We start from the raw sequence: 13030 nt of genomic DNA, 5'->3' as shown, positions 1-13030 counted from the left end.
ACAGTGTTTAAGTTGAATATAAAGCTGTTTCATAGTGTTAAAAAGGTAAAGAACAGAGTTTCTAAGTAAAGATTATTCTTATAATGCATTCCCTTTTAGTCTAAAACACAATCTCTTGCCCTGAAACAGTGTTTAAGGTGAATACAAAGCTGTTTCATTGTGTGAAAAAGGTAAAGAACAGAGTTTCAAAGTAAAGATTCTTCTTATAATGCATTCCCTTTTAGTCTAAAACACAATCTCTTGCCCTGAAACAGTGTTTAAGTTGAATATAAAGCTGTTTCATAGTGTTAAAAAGGTAAAGAACAGATTTTCTAAGTAAAGATTCTTCTTATAATGCATTCCCTTTTAGTCTAAAACACAATCTCTTGCCCTGAAACAGTGTTTAAGTTGAATATAAAGCTGTTTCATAGTGTTAAAAAGGTAAAGAACAGAGTTTCAAAGTAAAGATTCTTCTTATAATGCATTCCCTTTTAGTCTAAAACACAATCTCTTGCCCTGAAACAGTGTTTAAGTTGAATACAAAGCTGTTTCATAGTGTGAAAAAGGTAAAGAACAGAGTTTCAAAGTAAAGATTCTTCTTATAATGCATTCCCTTTTAGTCTAAAACACAATCTCTTGCCCTGAAACAGTGTTTAAGCTGATTACAATGCATAGAAGCCCTGTTTCTTTGTGGTTAGAGGTGTACAAACAGAGTTGCAATTACTTTAAATTGTCACATTACAAAGACTTTGTTTCTCCCCTGTATAAACTCTTTTCACTTGAAATATGTGGTTTCTTAACACATTGTAAGTTATTCAGTTTGGTCAAAAACAAGATGTCTTGCTCTGAAACGCTGTATAAGCCGATTACAATGCATAGAAACCCTGTTTCGTTGTGGTGAGACGTGTTCAAACAGAGTTGCAATTACTTTAAATTGTCACATTACAAACACCTTGTTTCTCCCCTGTATAAACTCTTTTCACTTGAAATATGTGGTTTCTTAACACATTGTAAGTTATTCAGTTTGTTTAAAAACAAGATGTCTTGCTCTGAAACTATGTATAAGCCAATTATAATGCGTGGAAACGTTGCCTCCTTGTGGTTAGAGGTGTAAAAACAGAGTTGCAATTACTTTCAAGGGTCACATTAGAACCATGTTAAAACAACTTGTTCTCCCCTGGATAAACTCTTTTCACTTGAAATATGTGTTTTCTTAGGCTATTGTAAGTTATTCAGTTTGGTCAAAAACAAGATGTCTTGCTCTGAAACGCTGTATAGGCCGATTACAATGCATAGAAACCCTGTTTCGTTGTGGTGAGACGTGTTCAAACAGAGTTGCAATTACTTTAAATTGTCACATTACAAACACCTTGTTTCTCCCCTGTATAAACTCTTTTCACTTGAAATATGTGGTTTCTTAACACATTGTAAGTTATTCAGTTTGGTTAAAAACAAGATGTCTTGCCCTGAAACAGTGTTTAAGTTGAATATAAAGCTGTTTCATAGTGTTAAAAAGGTAAAGAACAGAGGTTCTAAGTAAAGATTCTTCTTATACTGCATTCCCTTTTACTCTAAAACACAATCTCTTGCCCTGAAACAGTGTTTAAGGTGAATACAAAGCTGTTTCATTGTGTGAAAAAGGTAAAGAACAGAGTTTCAAAGTAAAGATTCTTCTTAAAAGGCATTCCCTTTTAGTCTAAAACACAATCTCTTGCCCTGAAACAGTTTAAGTTGAATACAAAGCTGTTTCATAGTGTGAAAAAGGTAAAGAACAGAGTTTCAAAGTAAAGATTCTTCTTATAATGCATTCCATTTTAGTCTAAAACACAATCTCTTGCCCTGAAACAGTGTTTAAGTTGAATACAAAGCTGTTTCATAGTGTGAAAAAGGTAAAGAACAGAGTGTCAAAGTAAAGATTCTTCTTATAATGCATTCCCTTTTAGTCTAAAACACAATCTCTTGCCCTGAAACAGTGTTTAAGCTGATTACAATGCATAGAAGCCCTGTTTCTTTGTGGTTAGAGGTGTACAAACAGAGTTGCAATTACTTTAAATTGTCACATTACAAAGACCTTGTTTCTCCCCTGTATAAACTCTTTTCACTTGAAATATGTGGTTTCTTAACACATTGTAAGTTATTCAGTTTGGTTAAAAACAAGATGTCTTGCCCTGAAACAGTGTTTTAGTTGAATATAAAGCTGTTTCATAGTGTTAAAAAGGTAAAGAACAGAGTTTCTAAGTAAAGATTCTTATAATGCATTCCCTTTTAGTCTAAAACACAATCTCTTGCCCTGTAACAGTGTTTAAGTTGAATATAAAGCTGTTTCATAGTGTTAAAAAGGTAAAGAACAGAGTTTCTAAGTAAAGATTCTTCTTATAATGCATTCCCTTTTAGTCTAAAACACAATCTCTTGCCCTGAAACAGTGTTTAAGGTGAATACAAAGCTGTTTCATTGTGTGAAAAAGGTAAAGAACAGGGTTTCAAAGTAAAGATTCTTCTTAAAAGGCATTCCCTTTTAGTCTAAAACACAATCTCTTGCCCTGAAACAGTGTTTAAGTTGAATATAAAGCTGTTTCATAGTGTTAAAAAGGTAAAGAAGAGAGTTTGTAAGTCAAGATTCTTCTTATAATGCATTCCCTTTTAGTCTAAAACACAATCTCTTGCCCTGAAACAGTGTTTAAGTTGAATACAAAGCTGTTTCATAGTGTGAAAAAGGTAAAGAACAGAGTTTCAAAGTAAAGATTCTTCTTATAATGCATTCCCTTTTAGTCTAAAACACAATCTCTTGCCCTGAAACAGTGTTTAAGCTGATTACAATGCATAGAAGCCCTGTTTCTTTGTGGTTAGAGGTGTACAAACAGAGTTGCAATTACTTTAAATTGTCACATTACAAAGACTTTGTTTCTCCCCTGTATAAACTCTTTTCACTTGAAATATGTGGTTTCTTAACACATTGTAAGTTATTCAGTTTGGTCAAAAACAAGATGTCTTGCTCTGAAACGCTGTATAAGCCGATTACAATGCATAGAAACCCTGTTTCGTTGTGGTGAGACGTGTTCAAACAGAGTTGCAATTACTTTAAATTGTCACATTACAAACACCTTGTTTCTCCCCTGTATAAACTCTTTTCACTTGAAATATGTGGTTTCTTAACACATTGTAAGTTATTCAGTTTGGTTAAAAACAAGATGTCTTGCCCTGAAACAGTGTTTAAGTTGAATATAAAGCTGTTTCATAGTGTTAAAAAGGTAAAGAACAGAGGTTCTAAGTAAAGATTCTTCTTATACTGCATTCCCTTTTACTCTAAAACACAATCTCTTGCCCTGAAACAGTGTTTAAGGTGAATACAAAGCTGTTTCATTGTGTGAAAAAGGTAAAGAACAGAGTTTCAAAGTAAAGATTCTTCTTAAAAGGCATTCCCTTTTAGTCTAAAACACAATCTCTTGCCCTGAAACAGTTTAAGTTGAATACAAAGCTGTTTCATAGTGTGAAAAAGGTAAAGAACAGAGTTTCAAAGTAAAGATTCTTCTTATAATGCATTCCATTTTAGTCTAAAACACAATCTCTTCCCCTGAAACAGTGTTTAAGTTGAATACAAAGCTGTTTCATAGTGTGAAAAAGGTAAAGAACAGAGTGTCAAAGTAAAGATTCTTCTTATAATGCATTCCCTTTTAGTCTAAAACACAATCTCTTGCCCTGAAACAGTGTTTAAGCTGATTACAATGCATAGAAGCCCTGTTTCTTTGTGGTTAGAGGTGTACAAACAGAGTTGCAATTACTTTAAATTGTCACATTACAAAGACCTTGTTTCTCCCCTGTATAAACTCTTTTCACTTGAAATATGTGGTTTCTTAACACATTGTAAGTTATTCAGTTTGGTTAAAAACAAGATGTCTTGCCCTGAAACAGTGTTTTAGTTGAATATAAAGCTGTTTCATAGTGTTAAAAAGGTAAAGAACAGAGTTTCTAAGTAAAGATTCTTATAATGCATTCCCTTTTAGTCTAAAACACAATCTCTTGCCCTGTAACAGTGTTTAAGTTGAATATAAAGCTGTTTCATAGTGTTAAAAAGGTAAAGAACAGAGTTTCTAAGTAAAGATTCTTCTTATAATGCATTCCCTTTTAGTCTAAAACACAATCTCTTGCCCTGAAACAGTGTTTAAGGTGAATACAAAGCTGTTTCATTGTGTGAAAAAGGTAAAGAACAGGGTTTCAAAGTAAAGATTCTTCTTAAAAGGCATTCCCTTTTAGTCTAAAACACAATCTCTTGCCCTGAAACAGTGTTTAAGTTGAATATAAAGCTGTTTCATAGTGTTAAAAAGGTAAAGAAGAGAGTTTGTAAGTCAAGATTCTTCTTATAATGCATTCCCTTTTAGTCTAAAACACAATCTCTTGCCCTGAAACAGTGTTTAAGTTGAATACAAAGCTGTTTCATAGTGTGAAAAAGGTAAAGAACAGAGTTTCAAAGTAAAGATTCTTCTTATAATGCATTCCCTTTTAGTCTAAAACACAATCTCTTGCCCTGAAACAGTGTTTAAGCTGATTACAATGCATAGAAGCCCTGTTTCTTTGTGGTTAGAGGTGTACAAACAGAGTTGCAATTACTTTAAATTGTCACATTACAAAGACTTTGTTTCTCCCCTGTATAAACTCTTTTCACTTGAAATATGTGGTTTCTTAACACATTGTAAGTTATTCAGTTTGGTCAAAAACAAGATGTCTTGCTCTGAAACGCTGTATAAGCCGATTACAATGCATAGAAAACCTGTTTCGTTGTGGTGAGACGTGTTCAAACAGAGTTGCAATTACTTTAAATTGTCACATTACAAACACCTTGTTTCTCCCCTGTATAAACTCTTTTCACTTGAAATATGTGGTTTCTTAACACATTGTAAGTTATTCAGTTTGTTTAAAAACAAGATGTCTTGCTCTGAAACTATGTATAAGCCAATTATAATGCGTGGAAACGTTGCCTCCTTGTGGTTAGAGGTGTAAAAACAGAGTTGCAATTACTTTCAAGGGTCACATTAGAACCATGTTAAAAGAACTTGTTCTCCCCTGGATAAACTCTTTTCACTTGAAATATGTGGTTTCTTAACACATTGTAAGTTATTCAGTTTGTTTAAAAACAAGATGTCTTGCTCTGAAACTATGTATAAGCCAATTATAATGCGTGGAAACGTTGCCTCCTTGTGGTTAGAGGTGTAAAAACAGAGTTGCAATTACTTTCAAGGGTCACATTAGAACCATGTTAAAACAACTTGTTCTCCCCTGGATAAACTCTTTTCACTTGAAATATGTGTTTTCTTAGGCTATTGTAAGTTATTCAGTTTGGTCAAAAACAAGATGTCTTGCTCTGAAACGCTGTATAGGCCGATTACAATGCATAGAAACCCTGTTTCGTTGTGGTGAGACGTGTTCAAACAGAGTTGCAATTACTTTAAATTGTCACATTACAAACACCTTGTTTCTCCCCTGTATAAACTCTTTTCACTTGAAATATGTGGTTTCTTAACACATTGTAAGTTATTCAGTTTGGTTAAAAACAAGATGTCTTGCCCTGAAACAGTGTTTAAGTTGAATATAAAGCTGTTTCATAGTGTTAAAAAGGTAAAGAACAGAGGTTCTAAGTAAAGATTCTTCTTATACTGCATTCCCTTTTACTCTAAAACACAATCTCTTGCCCTGAAACAGTGTTTAAGGTGAATACAAAGCTGTTTCATTGTGTGAAAAAGGTAAAGAACAGAGTTTCAAAGTAAAGATTCTTCTTAAAAGGCATTCCCTTTTAGTCTAAAACACAATCTCTTGCCCTGAAACAGTGTTTAAGTTGAATACAAAGCTGTTTCATAGTGTGAAAAAGGTAAAGAACAGAGTTTCAAAGTAAAGATTCTTCTTATAATGCATTCCATTTTAGTCTAAAACACAATCTCTTGCCCTGAAACAGTGTTTAAGTTGAATACAAAGCTGTTTCATAGTGTGAAAAAGGTAAAGAACAGAGTGTCAAAGTAAAGATTCTTCTTATAATGCATTCCCTTTTAGTCTAAAACACAATCTCTTGCCCTGAAACAGTGTTTAAGCTGATTACAATGCATAGAAGCCCTGTTTCTTTGTGGTTAGAGGTGTACAAACAGAGTTGCAATTACTTTAAATTGTCACATTACAAAGACCTTGTTTCTCCCCTGTATAAACTCTTTTCACTTGAAATATGTGGTTTCTTAACACATTGTAAGTTATTCAGTTTGGTTAAAAACAAGATGTCTTGCCCTGAAACAGTGTTTTAGTTGAATATAAAGCTGTTTCATAGTGTTAAAAAGGTAAAGAACAGAGTTTCTAAGTAAAGATTCTTATAATGCATTCCCTTTTAGTCTAAAACACAATCTCTTGCCCTGTAACAGTGTTTAAGTTGAATATAAAGCTGTTTCATAGTGTTAAAAAGGTAAAGAACAGAGTTTCTAAGTAAAGATTCTTCTTATAATGCATTCCCTTTTAGTCTAAAACACAATCTCTTGCCCTGAAACAGTGTTTAAGTTGAATATAAAGCTGTTTCATAGTGTTAAAAAGGTAAAGAACAGAGTTTCTAAGTAAAGATTATTCTTATAATGCATTCCCTTTTAGTCTAAAACACAATCTCTTGCCCTGAAACAGTGTTTAAGGTGAATACAAAGCTGTTTCATTGTGTGAAAAAGGTAAAGAACAGGGTTTCAAAGTAAAGATTCTTCTTAAAAGGCATTCCCTTTTAGTCTAAAACACAATCTCTTGCCCTGAAACAGTGTTTAAGTTGAATATAAAGCTGTTTCATAGTGTTAAAAAGGTAAAGAACAGAGTTTCTAAGTAAAGATTCTTCTTATAATGCATTCCCTTTTAGTCTAAAACACAATCTCTTGCCCTGAAACAGTGTTTAAGTTGAATATAAAGCTGTTTCATAGTGTTAAAAATGTAAAGAACAGAGTTTCTAAGTAAAGATTCTTCTTATAATGCATTCCCTTTTAGTCTAAAACACAATCTCTTGCCCTGAAACAGTGTTTAAGGTGAATACAAAGCTGTTTCATTGTGTGAAAAAGGTAAAGAACAGGGTTTCAAAGTAAAGATTCTTCTTAAAAGGCATTCCCTTTTAGTCTAAAACACAATCTCTTGCCCTGAAACAGTGTTTAAGTTGAATATAAAGCTGTTTCATAGTGTTAAAAAGGTAAAGAACAGAGTTTCTAAGTAAAGATTCTTCTTATAATGCATTCCCTTTTAGTCTAAAACACAATCTCTTGCCCTGAAACAGTGTTTAAGTTGAATATAAAGCTGTTTCATAGTGTTAAAAAGGTAAAGAACAGAGTTTCTAAGTAAAGATTATTCTTATAATGCATTCCCTTTTAGTCTAAAACACAATCTCTTGCCCTGAAACAGTGTTTAAGGTGAATACAAAGCTGTTTCATTGTGTGAAAAAGGTAAAGAACAGGGTTTCAAAGTAAAGATTCTTCTTAAAAGGCATTCCCTTTTAGTCTAAAACACAATCTCTTGCCCTGAAACAGTGTTTAAGTTGAATATAAAGCTGTTTCATAGTGTTAAAAAGGTAAAGAACAGAGTTTCTAAGTAAAGATTCTTCTTATACTGCATTCCCTTTTACTCTAAAACACAATCTCTTGCCCTGAAACAGTGTTTAAGCTGAATACAAAGCTGTTTCATAGTGTGAAAAAGGTAAAGAACAGAGTTTCAAAGTAAAGATTCTTCTTATAATGCATTCCCTTTTAGTCTAAAACACAATCTCTTGCCCTGAAACAGTGTTTAAGCTGATTACAATGCATAGAAGCCCTGTTTCTTTGTGGTTAGAGGTGTACAAACAGAGTTGCAATTACTTTAAATTGTCACATTACAAAGACCTTGTTTCTCCCCTGTATAAACTCTTTTCACTTGAAATATGTGGTTTCTTAACACATTGTAAGTTATTCAGTTTGGTTAAAAACAAGATGTCTTGCCCTGATACAGTGTTTTAGTTGAATATAAAGCTGTTTCATAGTGTTAAAAAGGTAAAGAACAGAGTTTCAAAGTAAAGATTCTTCTTAAAAGGCATTCCCTTTTAGTCTAAAACACAATCTCTTGCCCTGAATCAGTGTTTAAGTTGAATATAAAGCTGTTTCATAGTGTTAAAAAGGTAAAGAACAGAGTTTCTAAGTAAAGATTCTTCTTATAATGCATTCCCTTTTAGTCTAAAACACAATGTCTTGCCCTGAAACAGTGTTTAAGTTGAATATAAAGCTGTTTCATAGTGTTAAAAAGGTAAAGAACAGAGTTTCTAAGTAAAGATTATTCTTATAATGCATTCCCTTTTAGTCTAAAACACAATCTCTTGCCCTGAAACAGTGTTTAAGGTGAATACAAAGCTGTTTCATTGTGTGAAAAAGGTAAAGAACAGGGTTTCAAAGTAAAGATTCTTCTTAAAAGGCATTCCCTTTTAGTCTAAAACACAATCTCTTGCCCTGAAACAGTGTTTAAGTTGAATATAAAGCTGTTTCATAGTGTTAAAAAGGTAAAGAACAGAGTTTCTAAGTAAAGATTCTTCTTATACTGCATTCCCTTTTACTCTAAAACACAATCTCTTGCCCTGAAACAGTGTTTAAGCTGATTACAATGCATAGAAGCCCTGTTTCTTTGTGGTTAGAGGTGTACAAACAGAGTTGCAATTACTTTCAATTGTCACATTACAAAGACCTTGTTTCTCCCCTGTATAAACTCTTTTCACTTGAAATATGTGGTTTCTTAACACATTGTAAGTTATTCAGTTTGTTTAAAAACAAGATGTCTTGCTCTGAAACTATGTATAAGCCAATTATAATGCGTCGAAACGTTGCCTCCTTGTGGTTAGAGGTGTAAAAACAGAGTTGCAATTACTTTCAAGGGTCACATTAGAACCATGTTAAAACAACTTGTTCTCCCCTGGATAAACTCTTTTCACTTGAAATATGTGTTTTCTTAGGCTATTGTAAGTTATTCAGTTTGGTCAAAAACAAGATGTCTTGCTCTGAAACGCTGTATAGGCCGATTACAATGCATAGAAACCCTGTTTCGTTGTGGTGAGACGTGTTCAAACAGAGTTGCAATTACTTTAAATTGTCACATTACAAACACCTTGTTTCTCCCCTGTATAAACTCTTTTCACTTGAAATATGTGGTTTCTTAACACATTGTAAGTTATTCAGTTTGTTTAAAAACAAGATGTCTTGCTCTGAAACTATGTATAAGCCAATTATAATGCGTCGAAACGTTGCCTCCTTGTGGTTAGAGGTGTAAAAACAGAGTTGCAATTACTTTCAAGGGTCACATTAGAACCATGTTAAAACAACTTGTTCTCCCCTGGATAAACTCTTTTCACTTGAAATATGTGTTTTCTTAGGCTATTGTAAGTTATTCAGTTTGGTCAAAAACAAGATGTCTTGCTCTGAAACGCTGTATAGGCCGATTACAATGCATAGAAACCCTGTTTCGTTGTGGTGAGACGTGTTCAAACAGAGTTGCAATTACTTTAAATTGTCACATTACAAACACCTTGTTTCTCCCCTGTATAAACTCTTTTCACTTGAAATATGTGGTTTCTTAACACATTGTAAGTTATTCAGTTTGGTTAAAAACAAGATGTCTTGCCCTGAAACAGAGTTTTAGTTGAATATAAAGCTGTTTCATAGTGTTAAAAAGGTAAAGAACAGAGTTTCTAAGTAAAGATTCTTCTTATAATGCATTCCCTTTTAGTCTAAAACACAATCTCTTGCCCTGAAACAGTGTTTAAGTTGAATATAAAGCTGTTTCATAGTGTTAAAAAGGTAAAGAACAGAGTTTCAATGTAAAGATTCTTCTTATAATGCATTCCCTTTTAGTCTAAAACACAATCTCTTGCCCTGGAACAGTGTTTAAGCTGAATACAAAGCTGTTTCATAGTGTGAAAAAGGTAAAGAACAGAGTTTCAAAGTAAAGATTCTTCTTATAATGCATTCCCTTTTAGTCTAAAACACAATCTCTTGCCCTGAAACAGTGTTTAAGCTGAATACAAAGCTGTTTCATAGTGTGAAAAAGGTAAAGAACAGAGTTTCAAAGTAAAGATTCTTCTTATAATGCATTCCCTTTTAGTCTAAAACACAATCTCTTGCCCTGAAACAGTGTTTAAGCTGAATACAAAGCTGTTTCATAGTGTGAAAAAGGTAAAGAACAGAGTTTCAAAGTAAAGATTCTTCTTATAATGCATTCCCTTTTAGTCTAAAACACAATCTCTTGCCCTGAAACAGTGTTTAAGCTGATTACAATGCATAGAAGCCCTGTTTCTTTGTGGTTAGAGGTGTATAAACAGAGTTGCAATTACTTTAAATTGTCACATTACAAAGACTTTGTTTCTCCCCTGTATAAACTCTTTTCACTTGAAATATGTGGTTTCTTAACACATTGTAAGTTATTCAGTTTGGTCAAAAACAAGATGTCTTGCTCTGAAACGCTGTATAAGCCGATTACAATGCATAGAAACCCTGTTTCGTTGTGGTGAGACGTGTTCAAACAGAGTTGCAATTACTTTAAATTGTCACATTACAAACACCTTGTTTCACCCCTCTATAAACTCTTTTCACTTGAAATATGTGGTTTCTTAACACATTGTAAGTTATTCAGTTTGTTTAAAAACAAGATGTCTTGCTCTGAAACTATGTATAAGCCAATTATAATGCGTGGAAACGTTGCCTCCTTGTGGTTAGAGGTGTAAAAACAGAGTTGCAATTACTTTCAAGGGTCACATTAGAACCATGTTAAAACAACTTGTTCTCCCCTGGATAAACTCTTTTCACTTGAAATATGTGGTTTCTTAACACATTGTAAGTTATTCAGTTTGTTTAAAAACAAGATGTCTTGCTCTGAAACTATGTATAAGCCAATTATAATGCGTGGAAACGTTGCCTCCTTGTGGTTAGAGGTGTAAAAACAGAGTTGCAATTACTTTCAAGGGTCACATTAGAACCATGTTAAAACAACTTGTTCTCCCCTGGATAAACTCTTTTCACTTGAAATATGTGTTTTCTTAGGCTATTGTAAGTTATTCAGTTTGGTCAAAAACAAGATGTCTTGCTCTGAAACGCTGTATAGGCCGATTACAATGCATAGAAACCCTGTTTCGTTGTGGTGAGACGTGTTCAAACAGAGTTGCAATTACTTTAAATTGTCACATTACAAACACCTTGTTTCTCCCCTGTATAAACTCTTTTCACTTGAAATATGTGGTTTCTTAACACATTGTAAGTTATTCAGTTTGGTTAAAAACAAGATGTCTTGCCCTGAAACAGTGTTTAAGTTGAATATAAAGCTGTTTCATAGTGTTAAAAAGGTAAAGAACAGAGGTTCTAAGTAAAGATTCTTCTTATACTGCATTCCCTTTTACTCTAAAACACAATCTCTTGCCCTGAAACAGTGTTTAAGGTGAATACAAAGCTGTTTCATTGTGTGAAAAAGGTAAAGAACAGAGTTTCAAAGTAAAGATTCTTCTTAAAAGGCATTCCCTTTTAGTCTAAAACACAATCTCTTGCCCTGAAACAGTGTTTAAGTTGAATACAAAGCTGTTTCATAGTGTGAAAAAGGTAAAGAACAGAGTTTCAAAGTAAAGATTCTTCTTATAATGCATTCCATTTTAGTCTAAAACACAATCTCTTGCCCTGAAACAGTGTTTAAGTTGAATACAAAGCTGTTTCATAGTGTGAAAAAGGTAAAGAACAGAGTGTCAAAGTAAAGATTCTTCTTATAATGCATTCCCTTTTAGTCTAAAACACAATCTCTTGCCCTGAAACAGTGTTTAAGCTGATTACAATGCATAGAAGCCCTGTTTCTTTGTGGTTAGAGGTGTACAAACAGAGTTGCAATTACTTTAAATTGTCACATTACAAAGACCTTGTTTCTCCCCTGTATAAACTCTTTTCACTTGAAATATGTGGTTTCTTAACACATTGTAAGTTATTCAGTTTGGTTAAAAACAAGATGTCTTGCCCTGAAACAGTGTTTTAGTTGAATATAAAGCTGTTTCATAGTGTTAAAAAGGTAAAGAACAGAGTTTCTAAGTAAAGATTCTTATAATGCATTCCCTTTTAGTCTAAAACACAATCTCTTGCCCTGTAACAGTGTTTAAGTTGAATATAAAGCTGTTTCATAGTGTTAAAAAGGTAAAGAACAGAGTTTCTAAGTAAAGATTCTTCTTATAATGCATTCCCTTTTAGTCTAAAACACAATCTCTTGCCCTGAAACAGTGTTTAAGTTGAATATAAAGCTGTTTCATAGTGTTAAAAAGGTAAAGAACAGAGTTTCTAAGTAAAGATTATTCTTATAATGCATTCCCTTTTAGTCTAAAACACAATCTCTTGCCCTGAAACAGTGTTTAAGGTGAATACAAAGCTGTTTCATTGTGTGAAAAAGGTAAAGAACAGGGTTTCAAAGTAAAGATTCTTCTTAAAAGGCATTCCCTTTTAGTCTAAAACACAATCTCTTGCCCTGAAACAGTGTTTAAGTTGAATATAAAGCTGTTTCATAGTGTTAAAAAGGTAAAGAACAGAGTTTCTAAGTAAAGATTCTTCTTATAATGCATTCCCTTTTAGTCTAAAACACAATCTCTTGCCCTGAAACAGTGTTTAAGTTGAATATAAAGCTGTTTCATAGTGTTAAAAATGTAAAGAACAGAGTTTCTAAGTAAAGATTCTTCTTATAATGCATTCCCTTTTAGTCTAAAACACAATCTCTTGCCCTGAAACAGTGTTTAAGGTGAATACAAAGCTGTTTCATTGTGTGAAAAAGGTAAAGAACAGGGTTTCAAAGTAAAGATTCTTCTTAAAAGGCATTCCCTTTTAGTCTAAAACACAATCTCTTGCCCTGAAACAGTGTTTAAGTTGAATATAAAGCTGTTTCATAGTGTTAAAAAGGTAAAGAACAGAGTTTCTAAGTAAAGATTCTTCTTATAATGCATTCCCTTTTAGTCTAAAACACAATCTCTTGCCCTGAAACAGTGTTTAAGTTGAATATAAAGCTGTTTCATAGTGTTAAAAAGGTAAAGAAC

Source organism: Electrophorus electricus, chromosome 5 (assembly GCF_041902795.1).
Source record: "Electrophorus electricus isolate QZ-2024a chromosome 5, ASM4190279v1, whole genome shotgun sequence".
Lineage (NCBI taxonomy): Eukaryota > Metazoa > Chordata > Actinopteri > Gymnotiformes > Gymnotidae > Electrophorus > Electrophorus electricus.
Note: the sequence above shows the minus strand (reverse complement) of the source record.